This window comes from Ptychodera flava, chromosome 7, assembly GCF_041260155.1.
Source record: "Ptychodera flava strain L36383 chromosome 7, AS_Pfla_20210202, whole genome shotgun sequence".
NCBI lineage: Eukaryota > Metazoa > Hemichordata > Enteropneusta > Ptychoderidae > Ptychodera > Ptychodera flava.
In genome coordinates, this window is record NC_091934.1 from 21,310,093 (window position 1) to 21,329,451 (window position 19,359).

Here is a 19,359-nt window from a genome sequence, read left to right on the forward strand (position 1 = left end):
ATGTAGCACTTGTGCAAAAATAAGCGAATCCACAGGCCTTTGGCGAATCAATAAATGCGTTTTTCACCAAGCTGAAAGGTTGAAAGATCTGTCCGTCACTTTGGGACGAGGTAGATAAATGCAGTCAAACCCAGCTGGGCACATAATGTGACTTTCACTGCATAAAAACCTTATAATACTTAGTGTATTAACATGGATTATTGCCTGTATTTTAGCTGAAGAGTGCATATAAAGACGAATACAGTCAATAATCCATTTTTTGTATTCAGTAAGCCTGTATTCATGTGGATTCATGTGAATTCACGTGTATTATACTATAATACAGGCAACTCATTAATGTGAATTTATCTGAATTATTGGGTTTTCATGCAGTGTTTGTTCTGGAAATTACGAAGACGACCGGCCGTGCGGTTGAACTTTGCAACAAAGTTTCAATATCTGAACTGACGTACTTGAATGACAGGCACAGGAAACGATGGCCAATAAAAACGCATTCTCGTTGCATTTTGATAATAATGTATCAATCACAATGACACAGAAATTATGCCTCCTCTCGGCAGAAGGGCCATGGCCAATTTTTAGCCCTGCTACAGTATGTCTCAGTGCTGAAAAGGCCATGTTGTTGTCAGGTTGTCATGGCGACTTTAAAATTTGCATACAACTCTGAGAGTGAAACGGGTTGTTAATAGGTCACAGAACTTTTGAGTCCCACTGTCGTTCATTATACCTGTTTCCTTGGGTATTAAAGGTGTGCAAGTATACACATCAAAAGACTAGAAAATTCACTTCATGGGCAGAATATCGTAAAGTAGCCTTTTCTTGTCTGGTTAACGAAAACAGATACCCCTGATCTAAAATACGCATGGTTTTAAATAAAAAAACTGTGGTTACTTAATGGTTACCATGGCAACATGAAACAAAAATTAACATGGAGTTCATCATAAATACACTTAGGAGAGCATTTGCATAGTAACTGGGATTACTTTTAATGGAATTTGGAAAAACTTTGAAATTTTAAAATGCAAATAGGTTACTATGTAAACACAGGGCAGTAAAAATGGATATCATGTTTTGTCTTTCTAACCCAAAATAACCCTTAGTATAATATTTCTGTTGATTACTGGATTTTTACACTGAATATTTGGTCTTTCTAACCCAAAATATCCCTTTGATTTGATATAACATATTCTGTTGTTACTGGATTTTAGGTGGAACCTTTGAAAAACTGCTAATTTTTACTCCTGAATGGTTACCATGGAAACATCTCACATTAAAAGGAGTGTGATTTTTTTGGTGTGCTAACAAGAAAAACCCTTATTATCAATTTATGACATCAATCAATAGTTCTTTAATAGGAATGAGGGAAAACGTAACATTTTCAATCCCAAAATAGTTACCATGGCAACTCGAAACATTAAGATAAGTCTTGTTTTTGTGTTCTCTGACCCGAACTCCCCCACTAGGTAATTTTCATATCAATCAAAGTAACTTTTCATGGGATATTAGAAAAACTGAAATTTTCAACCCCTCAAATGGTTACCATGGAAACATGGGGCACTGAAATCGATATCATATTTGGTCTTTTCGACCCAAAATACCTTTATAGTGAAATTTTCACGGAAATTGAACCTATTATTATTCGCGTTATTATTTCTATATAATACTTATATTAATTATTATTACAAGTTTAGGGGCTATAAGTATTATATAGAAATCTAATAACAGTTCATTGAAGCTGTGGGAATTCTGAAAAAGAGGTGTTGTTTATTTTAATTTTGTCAATAGGGGTGACTTCTAATTGTCGTACGTATATTCTCTCCGCCCAGTAGTTGTTCCTTTGACATCACTACCCTTATGAATATTCATATACTTGCAAAAGCCGACAGTCGCTGTGTCTGGCAGCGCATGCTCACAGCTGCTGAGCTGCACAGCGTAGCCTTCGAATGCAGGCCCATCGTGGCAGTCGTGGGCGTGCACAAAGCAAGGCACAGCAACTGTGGAGAGTCTATGCTAGTGTAATTGGCCTTGTAAACGTATCTTCAGCATGGCATTTGTAGTTGTGGCGAAAACAAAAACCATAAACCCTCCCCTATGCTGACGTTGTTGGTTTTATTTTGTTCATGTGCATTAACTGTTAGCAATCAAGGAAGTTTTCGGATTGAAACAGAGCAAAGGCATGAGTTTCCGCGAGATCTGTGCTACAAATATAACTTCACGCATGCGCACTCTTTTGCTCAGTGTAGTCTGCCAATATGAGCACGCGCAATTGAGTGAACGTGTGCGTGAATGTGTAGTCTGTACACTACGTCTCGTGCTATAATCATGTCATTCAGCTTTGCATGTTGACAGAAACTGGAATTACTGCAGAGAATACTTTTCAGGACATCACATGTGAGTCTCTAAGGTAACAAGTAGGACGTTTAAGAAATCCTTTCAGAAAGTTCACGCCGCCTGTGGCCATTTTGTGGAGTATAAGCTTATAGTTATACGTACCTGGAGCGTATACAGTATTTCTACTGTACAGTGTACATATTGCCGGATAATATGCGATGGAATTTTGCGTTTCACGTCGTTCAATCATTCAGATGGAAATGCCGGCCTTCTCCAAACTTTGAAAAACAGGGTGACAGACTTTGGAATGCTAACTCTTGTATAACAATGACGTAATTTAATGAGAAGACATTTGTATTCAAGCACGGCAACAGTTTTTGATTCGAGAACTCTCATCATGGCGGATTCACTGAAATAGTGAGTATTCAACAACTTTTTCCTATGTCCATGTAGCATTTGTGCTAAAATAAGAGAATCCACAGGCCTTTGGCAAACAATATTTGCGTTTTTCACCAAGCTGAAAGGTTGAAAGATGCGTCCGTCACTTTGGGGCGAGCTAGATACAATGGATAAATGCAGTCAAACCCAGCTAGCTAGCTGGGCATAGAAATTTGCCATGGAGACGACCGCCCCCCCCCCCCCGGTGGAACTTTGAAACAAAGTTTCAATATCTGAACTGACGTACTTGAATGACAGGCACAGGAAACGATGGCCAATAAAAACGCATTCTCGTTGCATTTTGATAATAATGTATCAATCACAATGACACGGAAATTATGTCTCCTCCCAACAGAAGGGCCATGGTCTATTTTTAGCCCTGCTACAGTATGTCTTAGTGCTGAAAAGGCCATATTGTTGTCGTGCTGTCATGGCGACTTCTAAGGGACTGGTCAGTTTCTTCGGCCTGGGGGGGGCCGGTGGATTCATGGGGGGGGGGGTCACCCTGTTTTTGACTTTGGTGATAGGGGGGGTCACCATGTTTTTGAAATGCCCAATAGGGGGGGTCAGTGTGTTTTTGAATTTCGACACAGGCTCATCATTGCCTAAAATGCATCATGTCAGCCACAAATTTCATCCAGTTGCATTTTTCGGCGCGCCCTTCGGGCGCGTAACTTTAATAATCAGACATATTTTTCAGCACGCCAAACTTTAACATATCAGGCATACATATATCAGAGATATATGTATGTTCGATATTTTTCAGCGTGCTCTTCGAGCGCATTACTTTAATATAATATCAGACATTTTTCAGCACACCCTTCCTGTGCATTACTTTAATATACAAGACATACATGTATATATCAGAGATATCAGGATGTTTCATATTTTTCTCCGCGTCCTTCGGGCGCCTTACTTTAATATATCAGAGATATATACCAGAGATATCTTGATGTTTGCTAAGTGAAAGTGTACTATTATGAAATCTCCATTTCATATGAAAAGCATGACAAATTCCTGATACTTTTCTGTTCTCTCTATGAGAATTCAGTATGAGAAAGCAACATGCACAAATATCAATGTTACAAGAAAAGGTCATCTCAGACTCTGCACACATCAGATTTGGCTAAAATGCCTGTCTATGGCTCCTCAGGAGATTTAATTGGATGGCTGGCAAGTCTTAACACCCATCAAAATTTTTGATTTACAGCTTTTTCCTGTTTGATATTAATGATTGACATCCATTTCTGTACAACAGTTCAGGACATCTCGTTAAGCATAGAAAGTGTGAAATACATTCACAGCTCATTCAAAATGTACTGTATTCAAACTTTAAGATTGACACTTTGAAATTCCTATCTTACAACTGACATGCCAACAATTTCATTAAAACACTTAATGACTGTTAAAATATAAATGTATGTAAAATATAATATATGCGGTATATGTATATTATATATATATATATATATATATATATATATATATATATATGTGTGTGTGTGTGTTGTGTGTGTGTGTGTGTGTGTGTGTGTGTGTGTATTACAGTATTACCGGTATATTATTACATATTACAGTTATCGCGTGCAGGGGGGGGGGGTCACCCTGTTTTCAAACTTTGGAATAGGGGGGGTCACCCTGTTTTCAAAATTTGGAATAGGGGGGGTTAGCCACTTTTTGACGTCGGCAAAAAATAATCCACCGCCCCCCCCCAGCCCGCAGCGAAGAAACTGACCAGTCCCTAAAATTTGTATACAACTCTGAGAGTGAAACGGGTTGTTCATAGGTCACAAAACTTTTGAGTCCCACTGTCGTTAATTATACCTGTTTCCTTGGGTATTAAAGGTGTGCAAGTATACACATCGAAAGACCAGAAAATTCACTTCATGGGTATAATCTTGTAAAATAGCCTTTCTTGTCTGGTTCACGGAAAAAGATACCCCTGATCTATAATATGCATGGGCTACCAGCCACTGTAACTGGGCGGGCGTGGGCTACCAACTTCAGAAAATTGTAGCCTAAGTGGACTACCAGAGAAAAAAGTAAGCCCTGGGCAGTATTAAACATGAAACATTTAACTTGTAATATTTCCCCCTTGTCTTGTCCTGCAGGGTTAAAAAAATGTTTAAAGGTATACAGGCACCATGTTCAAATTTAGCCATTGCTACCATGGAAAGTGGAGATCTAGCTAATCATAGAGTTTATGGGGTCACGCCAGGTCACACAAAAATAATGCATGGCCATAATTTTACTTTAGTTAAACAATCAGAAATAAGTTCTCTTCATTATTCTTCCTGGAATGAGGCAAAGAAATCAAAATAAATTATAAAACCAGATATGAACTGAATATGCTCACGTGTTTCACAATAGGTTCATTAATAGTCAGTAAACAGACTAGAAAATGTTAGCATACTTACAGAACAACTTGACATACTAATGTGACCCTTGAATGGAAGAAATGACTTTGAGTTTGACAAAATTACAAACTTATTTATCAAGCATTGAAATTGACTGTTACGCAACATTTGCAGACCTCAGGATAATCACTAACGAAAACACAAGAACAAAGACAGACATTGTATATTCTCAGAGCAGTTCAATTGAGCAAACGACCCGGAAGACAGACTTCTGATAAGACTAGATGTGTATACTGTCTACTGCCAGAGTAGCTATCTCTGACACCGAGTTGTTTTACGGTTCAAGCGGGCGATAACCTACACTTATAGCCTGAATCTGTCAAAATGGCTCCGCCTCGTTGTTTATGTTTCAAGGGCGATAACCTACATTTATCAGACACCTTTAACCTGTCTCAACGAGCAAAGAGATGTTATGCAACATTTGCAGACCTCAGGATAATCACTAACCAAAACACAAGAACAAAGACAGACATTGTATATTCTCAGAGCATTCAATCGAGCAAACGACCCGGCAGACAGACTTCTGATAAGACTAGATGTGTATACGGTCTACTGCCAGAGTAACTATCTCTGATGAGGATTTATTGTATTATGTTTTTCAATATTCCTGTCAATAAACCCAATTCATACCAATATAATCGACACCCGTGTGAGGCGTGTAATAAGAACAATCAGATATCTGTTATATCATTATATGTAGCAGGTTTCAGCAATTTTCGCACAGTACTCTCAGAGTTAAATCACTAATTACAAAACTTTATTTAATATGTAAATGAGCTAATTATTAACTTGACACGCCAAATGCTTCTCAGTACAATTAAATATTTATCAGATCAATATCTGTAGCAAGTTTCATCAAATATAATGCTGTAATTTTGGAGTAATATCACTAATTACAAAGTTCATTAAATATGCAAATCAACCCTTACTTAACTCCAATCAGCTAAATGCTTTACACTACAAATAGCTATCCGTCGGATCAGTATCTGCAGCAGATTTCGTCACATTTGGTCCAGTTATTTCGGAGTTATATGACTAATTACAAAACTTCATAAAATATGCAAATGAGCTATTTGCTAACGTGACACGGCCAAATGCTTGTCCGTACAATTAGATATTTATCAGATCAATATCTGTACAAGATTTCACTGACTTGATTGCCGTAATTTGAGAGTTATATACCTAATTACGAAGTTCATTAAATATGCAAATGAACCCTTAATTAATTTCACACTACTAAATGCTTTACACTACAGTTAGATATCAATCGGATCAGTATCTGCAGCAGATTTCATCACATTTGGTGAAGTTATATCGGAGTTATATGACTAATTACAAACCTTCATAAAATATGCAAATGAGCTATTTATTAACTTGACACTGCCTAATGCTTCTAAGTGTAATTAGATATATATCAGATCAATATTTGTTGCAAGTATCATCAAGTTTGGTGCAGGAATTTCAGAGTTATCTCACGAATAACAAAAGTTCATTAAATATGCAAATGAGAAGATTATTGACATGACACTCACAGTATCATCATAATATTCTTAGATTGTCATCTGTGAAAATTTTGTGCAGTATTTCTTGATACATATGTCAACACTGTCATTACCGTCTCCATAGGGAAACCATTGTAAGGAAAAAAACTGATATTGCATAACTTCATTAATATGCAAGCAACACTAACCAAAATCTAATCAGTTCTTGCAGTTAGCATATGGGACCTGTATACCAAATCTGACTTGAATCCGTTCAGGCGTTTTTGAGTTATCGTGTAAACAGACAAGACAGACAGCACACAACACACACACACCACACAAACACCACACACACACACACACACACACACACACACACACACACACACACACGACACACACGGACAGACAGACATCGCTATGACATTAGCCCACGTGTTTACACACGTGAGCTAAAAATGAACATTAAAAAGGTCGTTAATTATAAATCCATAAAATAAATAAGTACCAGTGAATTATGTTTTAAATAAAACAAAAAGAACTGTGTTACAGTTACTGCTTGTGATTAATAATGGTACATTAGATGATAAGGGGAATTGGGTTCATAAAATTAATTTTGGATACTAGTAGAATTAATTTTAGCACATAAAATTAATTTTAAGGCATTAAATTGATTCGATGAATTTTAGCACATAAAATTAATTTTAAGGCATAAAATTAATTCGATGAATGCATAATAGGTTAGTACTATACTGTATAACACTCATTTGGGATGACTGCATGAAACAAAATTAAAAATGCTTGAAAAATTATTTCTGGTCTATATAAAATTAATTCTAACACACTAAAATTAACGAAAATCAATTTGGACCAGAATGGCCCTCAGTATACATTATCTTTATTATTCTTCCCAGAATGAAGGCAAAGAAATGATTATTATTATAGAACAAATGTTAAAAGTTGTTAAAGTTGTTACTTAGAAATCAGTAGAATAAATAAAAACAGTGAATGCTCTCCTAAGTGTATTTATGTTTAATGCATTATGATTAACATAGACCCTCTCAAGGGTCTATGGTTTTAAATTTAAAAAAAACCGTGGTTACCAAAATGGTTACCATGGCAACATAGAACAAAAATGAACATGGGAGTTCATTCTGTGATAAATACACTTAGGAGAGCATTTGCATAGTTACAGGGATTACTTTCAATGGAATGTGAAAAAAAATTGAAATTTTAAAACACAGAAAGGTTACTATGGAAACACAGGGCAGTAAAAATGGATATCATATTTTGTCTTTCTAACCCAAAATAACGCTTTGGTATAATATTTCTGTTGATTACTGGGATTTTTACACTGGATATTTGGTCTTCCTAACCCAAAATATTCCTTTGATATAACACATTCTGTTGATTACTGGATTTTAGGTGGAATCTTTAAACAACTGATATTTTTACACCTGAATGGTTGCCATGGAAACATCTCACATTAAAATGAGTGTGTGTTTGTCTTAGTGTGCTAACCAGAAAAACCCTTATCGATTTCTTTACATCAATCAATAGTTCTTTAATGGGAATTAGGGAAAAAAGCAACATTTTCAATCCCAAAATAGTTACCATGGCAACTCAAAACATTAAAATAAGTCTGCTTTTTGTGTTCTCTGACCCGAACTCCCCCACTAGATAATTTTCATATCAATCAAAGTAACTTTTCATGGGATATTAGAAAAACTGGAATTTTCAACCCCTAAAATGGTTACAATGGAAACATGGGGCAGTGAAATCGATATCATATTTGGTCTTTTCGACCCAAAATACCCTTATGGTGAAATTTTCACGGAAATTGAACCTATTATTATTCGCGTTATTATTTCTATATAATACTTATATTAATTATTATTATTATTATTATTATTATTATTATTATTATTATTATTACAAGTTTAGGGGCTATAAGTATTGTATAGAAATCTAATAAAGACTCATTGAAGCTGTAGGAATTCTGTAAAAGAGGTGTTGTTTACTTTAATTTTGTCAATAGGGGTGACTTGTCGTATGTGCAGCGCCGAATTATGCATCATAATATACGGAGAGAGGGGGATATCATTAAGCCAAGAGGTAATGCTTGTCGGAAAAGTGACACTTAGCAGTTTAAGCGATACCAGCAGGTATTGACGCAACGCGATTCCCAGGGTCTGGACGTTCTTGCAAGCGACCGGTCGGATTTTCAGCCTGACCCCGGTACTTTACAGAAATGCACACATCCGTTAATAAAAAAGAAATGACAACTACCATCGCCAAATAAAATTAAAAATGAAAAATAAAAACATACCGCGTATACTATGGGTCTACAGCTAGTATACTAGTATTCTCTCTGCCGAGTCAGATGGGTGTCTTTTTTGACGTCACTACCCTAATGAATATTCATATCTTGCAAAAATCGACAGTCGCTGTGTCTGGCAGTGCGTGCTCACATGCACAGCGTAGCCTTCGAATGCAGTTCCACCGTGGGCGCGCACAAAACACGGCACAGCGCTAGCGACTGTGGAGAGTCCTTGCCATACACTCCAAACAGTGGCGGCGTTTTCACTTCCGTTTCACTTCTGCTCCCGCTTTCACCACTGCCACGCCACCGCTGACTTTGCACAATAAAGGCGCATGAATATTAGCAATGCCATTCTTTTGTAATATGTCAGGCGAGGTCAATGATGTCATATCAAGACGTCATTGATCTAGAATTACGGGACCAACAATACCACGGTAACACGAGTTTTGGACGCGCACAACCGAAGTATTAACGTAAAAACCAAGACAGAAGTGCTACAAAGTGTTTGAAACTCACAAGGAGACCCTGGGAAGGAGACATTGTAATATCACGATCCCTACAGGCTACGGGAGAGGTGACAGCGAGAGGATACCGCGTACGCATAAGAAGACGTCGCCGTACTCTACATGATCTGATTTTAATCAAATGCGGGAAAAGTATCATTTTCCTTCTCTTGACACCGATAATGAATCGAAAAAATGACTCTGTTAAAGGGGCGGCACCGTAGTCGTATGTCCGTTGAATATAATGCAATGACCCTCGAGAAAAACTCGAGGGTCTATGGGTCAAATAAGCATTTTAAAATCATGTGGTATATCAGCATTTAAACTTGACATCAGCATGATCAGAGGACGTGGAACACTTTAGGTTGATGAAGGTGAAGACAGCAACTTTGAAATGGCAAGAAAATATGTATACATATGTATAAATATTTGTTTTTGAGAATGTACAATAGGTCACCGCTCTAGTTTTAAAAATATAGCCTCATTAAGGTCCTTAATTTTGTCAATAACATAACACAATGCCGGGTAAGCCTTTTTTTTACGTAACATTTTAAACCTTTGCCTGGGGTGTATCTGAATATCTAACATAATGAAATCTGATCTGTTTTGACTGGCCAGTGTGCCAAGTTTCATGAAAATTACAATGGAAGAACAGAGTTTTCTCTCATCTAACGTAATCCTATGACAGCAGACGTAATTGTTACTCTCTTTTCTGTATCATTTTCATCTGATTGTCTTGTAACTTGAGACCACATCCAACAAGGATGGATGAAGTCTATACAAAGATGAGAAATAGGAATATTCGCAATTCGTGATATTTTGCGGCAAATCGATATATCTAGTTGAAATCGGTATATCGACATATCGGTATTTCGGCAATAAGCTAATTTCCTATTTGATTTCCAGACTTGCATTTTTCGGCCAATCCCTGCATATATTGATGTATTGATATCTCGCATGACGATTTACATATGGGACAATCTTGATCGCCATGTGCTTCCTTTTTGCAAACTAAACTCCGTCAATGTAACGTTTTAGAATTTAAAGCATTTGCGGTACATGTGGCGCCCATTCGGTTTTTGGAATATTAAACATAATAATTTATATTTAAAGTAATCTGGGAATGTGATTTTCTATCACATGTTGCATTGAGGAATATTCGATTCTAACTTTAAGTTTCTCATATATCGCTATTGGACCAATGCCAATTATTTAAATAAAGATCTAGACAGTGTCCCTTGAAAATAATGATATCTGCGAAACTGAAGGCTCCCAAAAACGCGGCTGAAGACAGTTTATTTTAAGTAGATAAAGATTAATGATGTTGTCATCATTATTTTCATATTGGAAACCTTCCGTTGATACTCAACAAATCGTACACATGTCAACCACATCACATTCCGATGACGACAGCCATACGCCTAAAGTACTGTATCGTCAGTGAGATTTGCTACTTCCTCTTGTGCAAGTCATAGCGTCTCTGCTACCATGCCATTTGCCTTAATTGACACGATGTCGTTCCCTCAAGACTGTGCTACTTTTTACGAGCAAGGGTGTTTGCAAAATGGTCAATGTAGGCTCAGAGTTAGAGGGAAGGGAAAAGGGGCAAGCGACGCATGGCATATTTCTCGAGCAAACAAAATTAGTAGCCCTCATTTTTAATGACTAATGAAATATTATCCTGAGCTAGTTTACATCACGAACTTCACAGTCGTCGTCAAATTTCCTTTTCCAAACTAAGTTTTACATGGTCGACACTTGAAAATAGCTTGAAGTAGGCCTAAAACCACAGAGAAACTGCAAATGACGAAACGAATTCGAACAAATAAGATGCCGCCATCAAGAAGGCTCTAGTTATATAAGATTGTATGAATCCTCAATACTTTGACATTTGTCGACATTTTTTCTTCTATTCTTATATGTTGCCACTATGTCAGCAAATCACCTGGCAATAAATTTAGCCCTCTGCACCCCTCTGTCAAATCCCCACCAAATCGAAAGCGACAATCTAGCAATAGATAAATCTAGTATTAGACTGAAAACAGAAATACCGAAATACTGAATGAATATTATCAAAGGGAACCAGTAGTCGGAACTGCGCCTGTGCGAGTTTCTTGTTTACAAACAATGTATTTCGTACACAATATCTAGGTGCACCCCATCATCATAGCTGCAACATTTAAATTATTATGTAAATGGATTGTGTGTGTGATAGTGTATAAAAAAGTGCTCGTGCATACATTGAAGGTAGAGAAGATAAGTATTCATCTTATCTAAAGCTTAGACTTTGAAATCTTGGTAAGTCTTAACTCTGGAAAACAGACATTGCCAACACTAACGACTATGTCTTTACACTATCATATACATTCTCTTCCCTGTACATGTATTAGAATAGGGCGTCCTGATAGCCTGTTCACTTCGAAAACGGGAACGGTGATTTCTCTGCAAGTTTTGTAAAATGGGGGCAGAAACTTTACAGAAGTGTAATCGAACCTGAACCTCACTGAACACGCCATCTTACACAACAGAATTGGTGATTGTGTTGAGAAAATGGGTAAAATACTTACTGCCGCATCCACTGCTATTGCTGTCAGCCATCTTGTTTTACGCCATTAACATCAAAAATATGTTCAAAGCTAACTTTTTGAAACTTACGGAATCAATTTCAGCAACTATCGTTTCCCTACCGAAGCTATCATGCACGGTGTCAAAGCTGTTGTTTTCATTCAAAAGCTATACTTTCTTAGGTACCCCTGACCATGTTAAAATTTAGCCGTTCCTACCATGGAAAGGGAGATCTGGCTAAATATAGAGTTTATTGGGTCACGCCAGGTCACACAAGTAATAATGCACCACTACATGGTCATAATTTTACTTTAGTTAAATTAATACGTCGTTAATTATAAATCCATAAAATAAATAGTACCAGTGAATCATGCTTTAAAAAAAAAAAAGTGTGCGCTACTGTTACTGCTTGTGATAAATAATGGTACATTGGGTTCATAAAATAATTTGAGATACAAGTAGAATTAATTTTAGCACATAAAATTAATTTGAAGGCATAAACTTAATTCGATGAATGCATAATAAGTTAGTATTATACTATATAACACTTATTTGGGATGACCGAATGAAAGAAAATTGAAAATGCTAAAAAATTATTTCTGGTCTATATAAAATTAATTCTAACACACTAAAATTAATGGAAAACATAATTTTGACCAGAATGGCCCCAATTTACATTATCTTTATTATTCTTCCTAGCTGGAGGCAAAGAAATTACAAATATTATTATAGAACAAATATTAAAATTTGTTACTTAAAAATCAATAGTATAAATAAAAACTGAATTATGTTTTCAATAAAAAACCTGTGGTTACCAAAATGGTTACCATAGCAACATAAAACAAAAATGAACATGGAGTTCGTGCTCTGATGAATACACTTAGGAGAGCATTTGCATAGTAACTGGGGTTACTTTTAATAGAATGTGGAAAAAAATTGAAATTTTAAAACACAAATAGGTTACTATGGAAACACAGGGCAGGATATCATATTTTGTCTTTCTAAGCCAAAATAACTCTTTAGTGTAATATTCTGAGGATTGCAGGATTTTTACACTGGAAATTTTGTCTTTCCAACCCAAAATATCCCTTTGATATAAAACATTCTGTTGATCACTGGAATTTAGGCGGAATCTTTGAAAAACTGGTAATTTTTACTCCTGAATGGTTGCCATGGAAACATCCCACATTAAAATGAGTGTGATTTATTTTGATATGCCAACCAGAAAAAACCCTTATGATCAATTTTTTATGTCAATCAATAGTTCTTTAATAGGAATTAGGGAAAAAGTAACATTTTAAACCCCAAAATAGTTACCATGGCAACTTGAAAACATTAAAATAAGTCTGGTTTTTGGGTTCTCTGACCCGAACTCCCCCACTAGATAATTTTCATATCAATCAAAGTAACTTTTCATGGGATATTAGAAAAACTGAAATTTTCAACCCCTAAAATGGTTACCATGGAAACATAGGGCAGTGAAATCGATATCATATTTGGTCTTTTCGACCCAAAATACCCTTATGGTGAAATTTTCACGGAAATTGAACCTATTATTATTCGCGTTATTATTTCTATATAATACTTATATTAATTATTATTATTATTATTATTATTATTATTATTATTATTATTACAAGTTTAGGGGCTATAAGTATTGTATAGAAATCTAATAAAGACTCATTGAAGCTGTAGGAATTCTGTAAAAGAGGTGTTGTTTACTTTAATTTTGTCAATAGGGTGACTTGTCGTATGTGCAGCGCCGAATTATGCATCATAATATACGGAGAGAGGGGGATATCATTAAGCCAAGAGGTAATGCTTGTCGGAAAAGTGACACTTAGCAGTTAAGCGATACCAGCAGGTATTGACGCAACGCGATTCCCAGGGTCTGGACGTTCTTGCAAGCGACCGGTCGGATTTTCAGCCTGACCCCGGTACTTTACAGAAATGCACACATCCGTTAATAAAAAAGAAATGACAACTACCATCGCCAAATAAAATTAAAAATGAAAAATAAAAACATACCGCGTATACTATGGGTCTACCAGCTAGTATACTAGTATTCTCTCTGCCGAGTCAGATGGGTGTCTTTTTGACGTCACTACCCTAATGAATATTCATATCTTGCAAAAATCGACAGTCGCTGTGTCTGGCAGTGCGTGCTCACATGCACAGCGTAGCCTTCGAATGCAGTTCCACCGTGGGCGCGCACAAAACACGGCACAGCGCTAGCGACTGTGGAGAGTCCTTGCCATACACTCCAAACAGTGGCGGCGTTTTCACTTCCGTTTCACTTCTGCTCCCGCTTTCACCACTGCCACCGCTGACTTTGCACAATAAAGGCGCATGAATATTAGCAATGCCATTCTTTTGTAATATGTCAGGCGAGGTCAATGATGTCATATCAAGACGTCATTGATCTAGAATTACGGGACCAACAATACCACGGTAACACGAGTTTTGGACGCGCACAACCGAAGTATTAACGTAAAAAACCAAGACAGAAGTGCTACAAAGTGTTTGAAACTCACAAGGAGACCCTGGGAAGGAGACATTGTAATATCACGATCCCTACAGGCTACGGGAGAGGTGACAGCGAGAGGATACCGCGTACGCATAAGAAGACGTCGCCGTACTCTACATGATCTGATTTTATCAAATGCGGGAAAAGTATCATTTTCCTTCTCTTGACCCGATAATGAATCGAAAAATGACTCTGTTAAAGGGGCGGCACCGTAGTCGTATGTCCGTTGAATATAATGCAATGACCCTCGAGAAAAACTCGAGGGTCTATGGGTCAAATAAGCATTTTAAAATCATGTGGTATATCAGCATGTAAACTTGACATCAGCATGATCAGAGGACGTGGAACACTTTAGGTTGATGAAGGTGAAGACAGCAACTTTGAAATGGTAAGAAAATATGTATACATATGTATAAATATTTGTTTTTGAGAATGTACAATAGGTCACCGCTCTAGTTTTAAAAATATAGCCTCATTAAGGTCCTTAATTTTGTCAATAACATAACACAATGCCGGGTAAGCCTTTTTTTCACGTAACATTTTAAACCTTTGCCTGGGGTGTATCTGAATATCTAACATAATGAAATCTGATCTGTTTTGACTGGCCAGTGTGCCAAGTTTCATAAAAATTGCAATGGAAGAACAGAGTTTTCTATCAATCTGATGTAATCCTATGGCAGCAGACGTAATTGTTTCTCTCTTTTCTGTATCATTTTCATCTGATTGTCTTGAAACTTGAGACCACATCAAATAGGGATGGATGAAGTCTACACAAAATATGAGAAATAGGAATATTTACAATTCGTGATATTTTTCGACAAAACGATATATCTAGTTGAACTTAGGTATATCTAAATATCTGTATTTCGGCAATAAGCTAATTTCCTATTTGATCTTCACACTTGCATTTTCGGTCAATCCCTGCATATGCTGACGTATATTGATATCTCGCATGACGTTTGACATATGGGACAATCTTTATCGCCATGTGCTTCCTTTTTGCAAACTGAACTCCGTCGATGTAACGTTTTAGAATTTAAAGCATCATTTGCGGTACATGTGGCGCCCATTCGGTTTTTGGAATATTAAACATAATAATTTATATTTAAAGTAATCTGGGAAATGTGATTTTCTATCACATGTTGCATTGAGGAATATTCGATTCTAACTTTAAGTTTCTCATATATCGCTATTGGACCAATGCCAATTATTTAAATAAAGATCTAGACAGTGTCCCTTGAAAATAATGATATCTGCGAAACTGAAGGCTCCCAAAAACGCGGCTGAAGACAGTTTTATTTTAAGTAGATAAAGTAAGATTAATGATGTTGTCATCATTATTTTCATATTGGAAACCTTCCGTTGATACTCAACAAATCGTACACATGTCAACCACATCACATTCCGATGACGACAGCCATACGCCTAAAGTACTGTATCGTCAGTGAGATTTGCTACTTCCTCTTGTGCAAGTCATAGCGTCTCTGCTACCATGCCATTTGCCTTAATTGACACGATGTCGTTCCCTCAAGACTGTGCTACTTTTTACGAGCAAGGGTGTTTGCAAAATGGTCAATGTAGGCTCAGAGTTAGAGGGAAGGGAAAAGGGGCAAGCGACGCATGGCATATTTCTCGAGCAAACAAAATTAGTAGCCCTCATTTTAATGACTAATGAAATATTATCCTGAGCTAGTTTACATCACGAACTTCACAGTCGTCGTCAAATTTCCTTTTCCAAACTAAGTTTTACATGGTCGACACTTGAAAATAGCTTGAAGTAGGCCTAAAACCACAGAGAAACTGCAAATGACGAACGAATTCGAACAAAATAAGATGCCGCCATCAAGAAGGCTCTAGTTATATAAGATTGTATGAATCCTCAATACTTTGACATTTGTCGACATTTTTTCTTCTATTCTTATATGTTGCCACTATGTCAGCAAATCACCTGGCAATAAATTTAGCCCTCTGCACCCCTCTGTCAAATCCCCACCAAATCGAAAGCGACAATCTAGCAATAGATAAATCTAGTATTAGACTGAAAACAGAAATACCGAAATACTGAATGCATATTATCAAAGGGAACCAGTAGTCGGAACTGCGCCTGTGCGAGTTTCTTGTTTACAAACAATGTATTTCGTACACAATATCTAGGTGCACCCCATCATCATAGCTGCAACATTTAAATTATTATGTAAATGGATTGTGTGTGTGATAGTGTATAAAAAAGTGCTCGTGCATACATTGAAGGTAGAGAAGATAAGTATTCATCTTATCTAAAGCTTAGACTTTGAAATCTTGGTAAGTCTTAACTCTGGAAAACAGACATTGCCAACACTAACGACTATGTCTTTACACTATCATATACATTCTCTTCCCTGTACATGTATTAGAATAGGGCGTCCTGATAGCCTGTTCACTTCGAAAACGGGAACGGGGATTTCTCTGCTTTGTAAAATGGGCGCAGAAACTTTACAGAAGTGTAATCGAGCCTGAACCTCACTGAACGCGGCATCTTACACAACAGACTTTGGTGATTTTGTTGAGAAAACGGGTAAAATACTTACCGCCGCTACCACTGCTTTGCTGTCAGCCATTTTGTTTTACGCCATTAACATCAAAATATGTTCAAAGCTATCGTTTTAGATGGCCAAACTTACGGATTCTATTCCACCAACTATCGTTTCCCTACCAAAGCTATCCTGCACGGTGTCAAAGCTATCGTTTTCATTCAAAAGCTACACTTTCTTAGGTACCCCTGACCATGTTAAAATTTAGCCGTTCCTACCATGGAAAGGGGAGATCTGGCTAATTAAAGAGTTTATGGGGTCACGCCAGGTCACACAAGTAATAATGCACCACTACATGGTCATAATTTTACTTTAGTTAAATTAATACGTCGTTAATTATAAATCCATAAAATAAATAAGTACCAGTGAATCATGCTTTAAATAAAAAAACTGTGCGCTACTGTTACTGCTTGTGATAAATAATGGTACATTGGGTTCATAAAATTAATTTGAGATACAAGTAGAATTAATTTTAGCACATAAAATTAATTTGAAGGCATAAACTTAATTCGATGAATGCATAATAAGTTAGTATTATACTATATAACACTTATTTGGGATGACCGAATGAAAGAAAATTGAAAATGCTAAAAAAATTATTTCTGGTCTATATAAAATTAATTCTAACACACTAAAATTAATGGAAAACATAATTTTGACCAGAATGGCCCCAATTTACATTATCTTTATTATTCTTCCTAGCTGGAGGCAAAGAAATTACAAATATTATTATAGAACAAATATTAAAATTTGTTACTTAAAAATCAATAGTATAAAAAAAAACTGAATTATGTTTTCAATAAAAAACCTGTGGTTACCAAAATGGTTACCATAGCAACATAAAACAAAAAATGAACATGGAGTTCGTGCTCTGATGAATACACTTAGGAGAGCATTTGCATAGTAACTGGGGTTACTTTTAATAGAATGTGGAAAAAAATTGAAATTTTAAAACACAAATAGGTTACTATGGAAACACAGGGCAGTAAAATGGATATCATATTTTGTCTTTCTAAGCCAAAATAACTCTTTAGTGTAATATTCTGAGGATTGCTGGATTTTTACACTGGAAATTTTGTCTTTCCAACCCAAAATATCCCTTTGATATAAAACATTCTGTTGATCACTGGAATTTAGGTGGAATCTTTGAAAACTGGTAATTTTTACTCCTGAATGGTTGCCATGGAAACATCCCACATTAAAATGAGTGTGATTTATTTTGATATGCCAACCAGAAAAACCCTTATGATCAATTTTTTATGTCAATCAATAGTTCTTTAATAGGAATTAGGGAAAAAGTAACATTTTAAATCCCAAAATAGTTACCATGGCAACTTGAAACATTAAAATAAGTCTGGTTTTTGGGTTCTCTGACCCGAACTCCCCCACTAGATAATGTTCATATCAATCAAAGTAAAGTAACTTTTCATGGGATATTAAAAAAACTGAAATTTTCAACCCCTAAAATGGTTACCATGGAAACATGGGGCAGTGAAATCGATATCATATTGGTCTTTTCGACCCTACATACCCTTATGGTGAAATTTGCACGGAAATTTAACCTATTATTATTCGCGATATTATTTTATATAATACTTATATCAATTATTGTTATTATTACTCTCTATTTATAGAGGGTAATCTGAGTTACAAATGAATTGTAATTTACATCAGTACCCTCGTAAAGAAAGCAACAAATTAATAGAAAGTAAATAATTATACATCAACAGAAAAAAGAAAAGATAAAACGAAAGCATCTAATCCAGTGATGAACCCTCATTAATGAATTTTTAAAAAGAAAATTGCGCAATTGAGATTTGAACTGCGATAGTCTTCGGATGGAAATAGGAAAATTATTCCAAATCGTTGTGGCTCGATAAATGACCGATCTCTGTCCAGTAGCTGTTTTGAAAATTCCTGTTACTACGCACTACGGGTATTAATATTACTCACGTCAGAGATCTAACGGAACTGGTTTAAGTAATCAGGTACAAACCCATTCAAGATTTAAAAGTTAACGTTTATTGAACTATTTAGGGAGAGTGAGTGACGTGGATGCAAGGCATAGTAGGTTTACGTCATTTTTTACTCTTCTAAGAATGACACCGATCCTATTAACCTTAAAATAGGCGATGACTGAATAGACATAATTCACATGTTCAACAACCCAACACTTTGCAACAGTCCCTGTGGGGGCGTTTCTT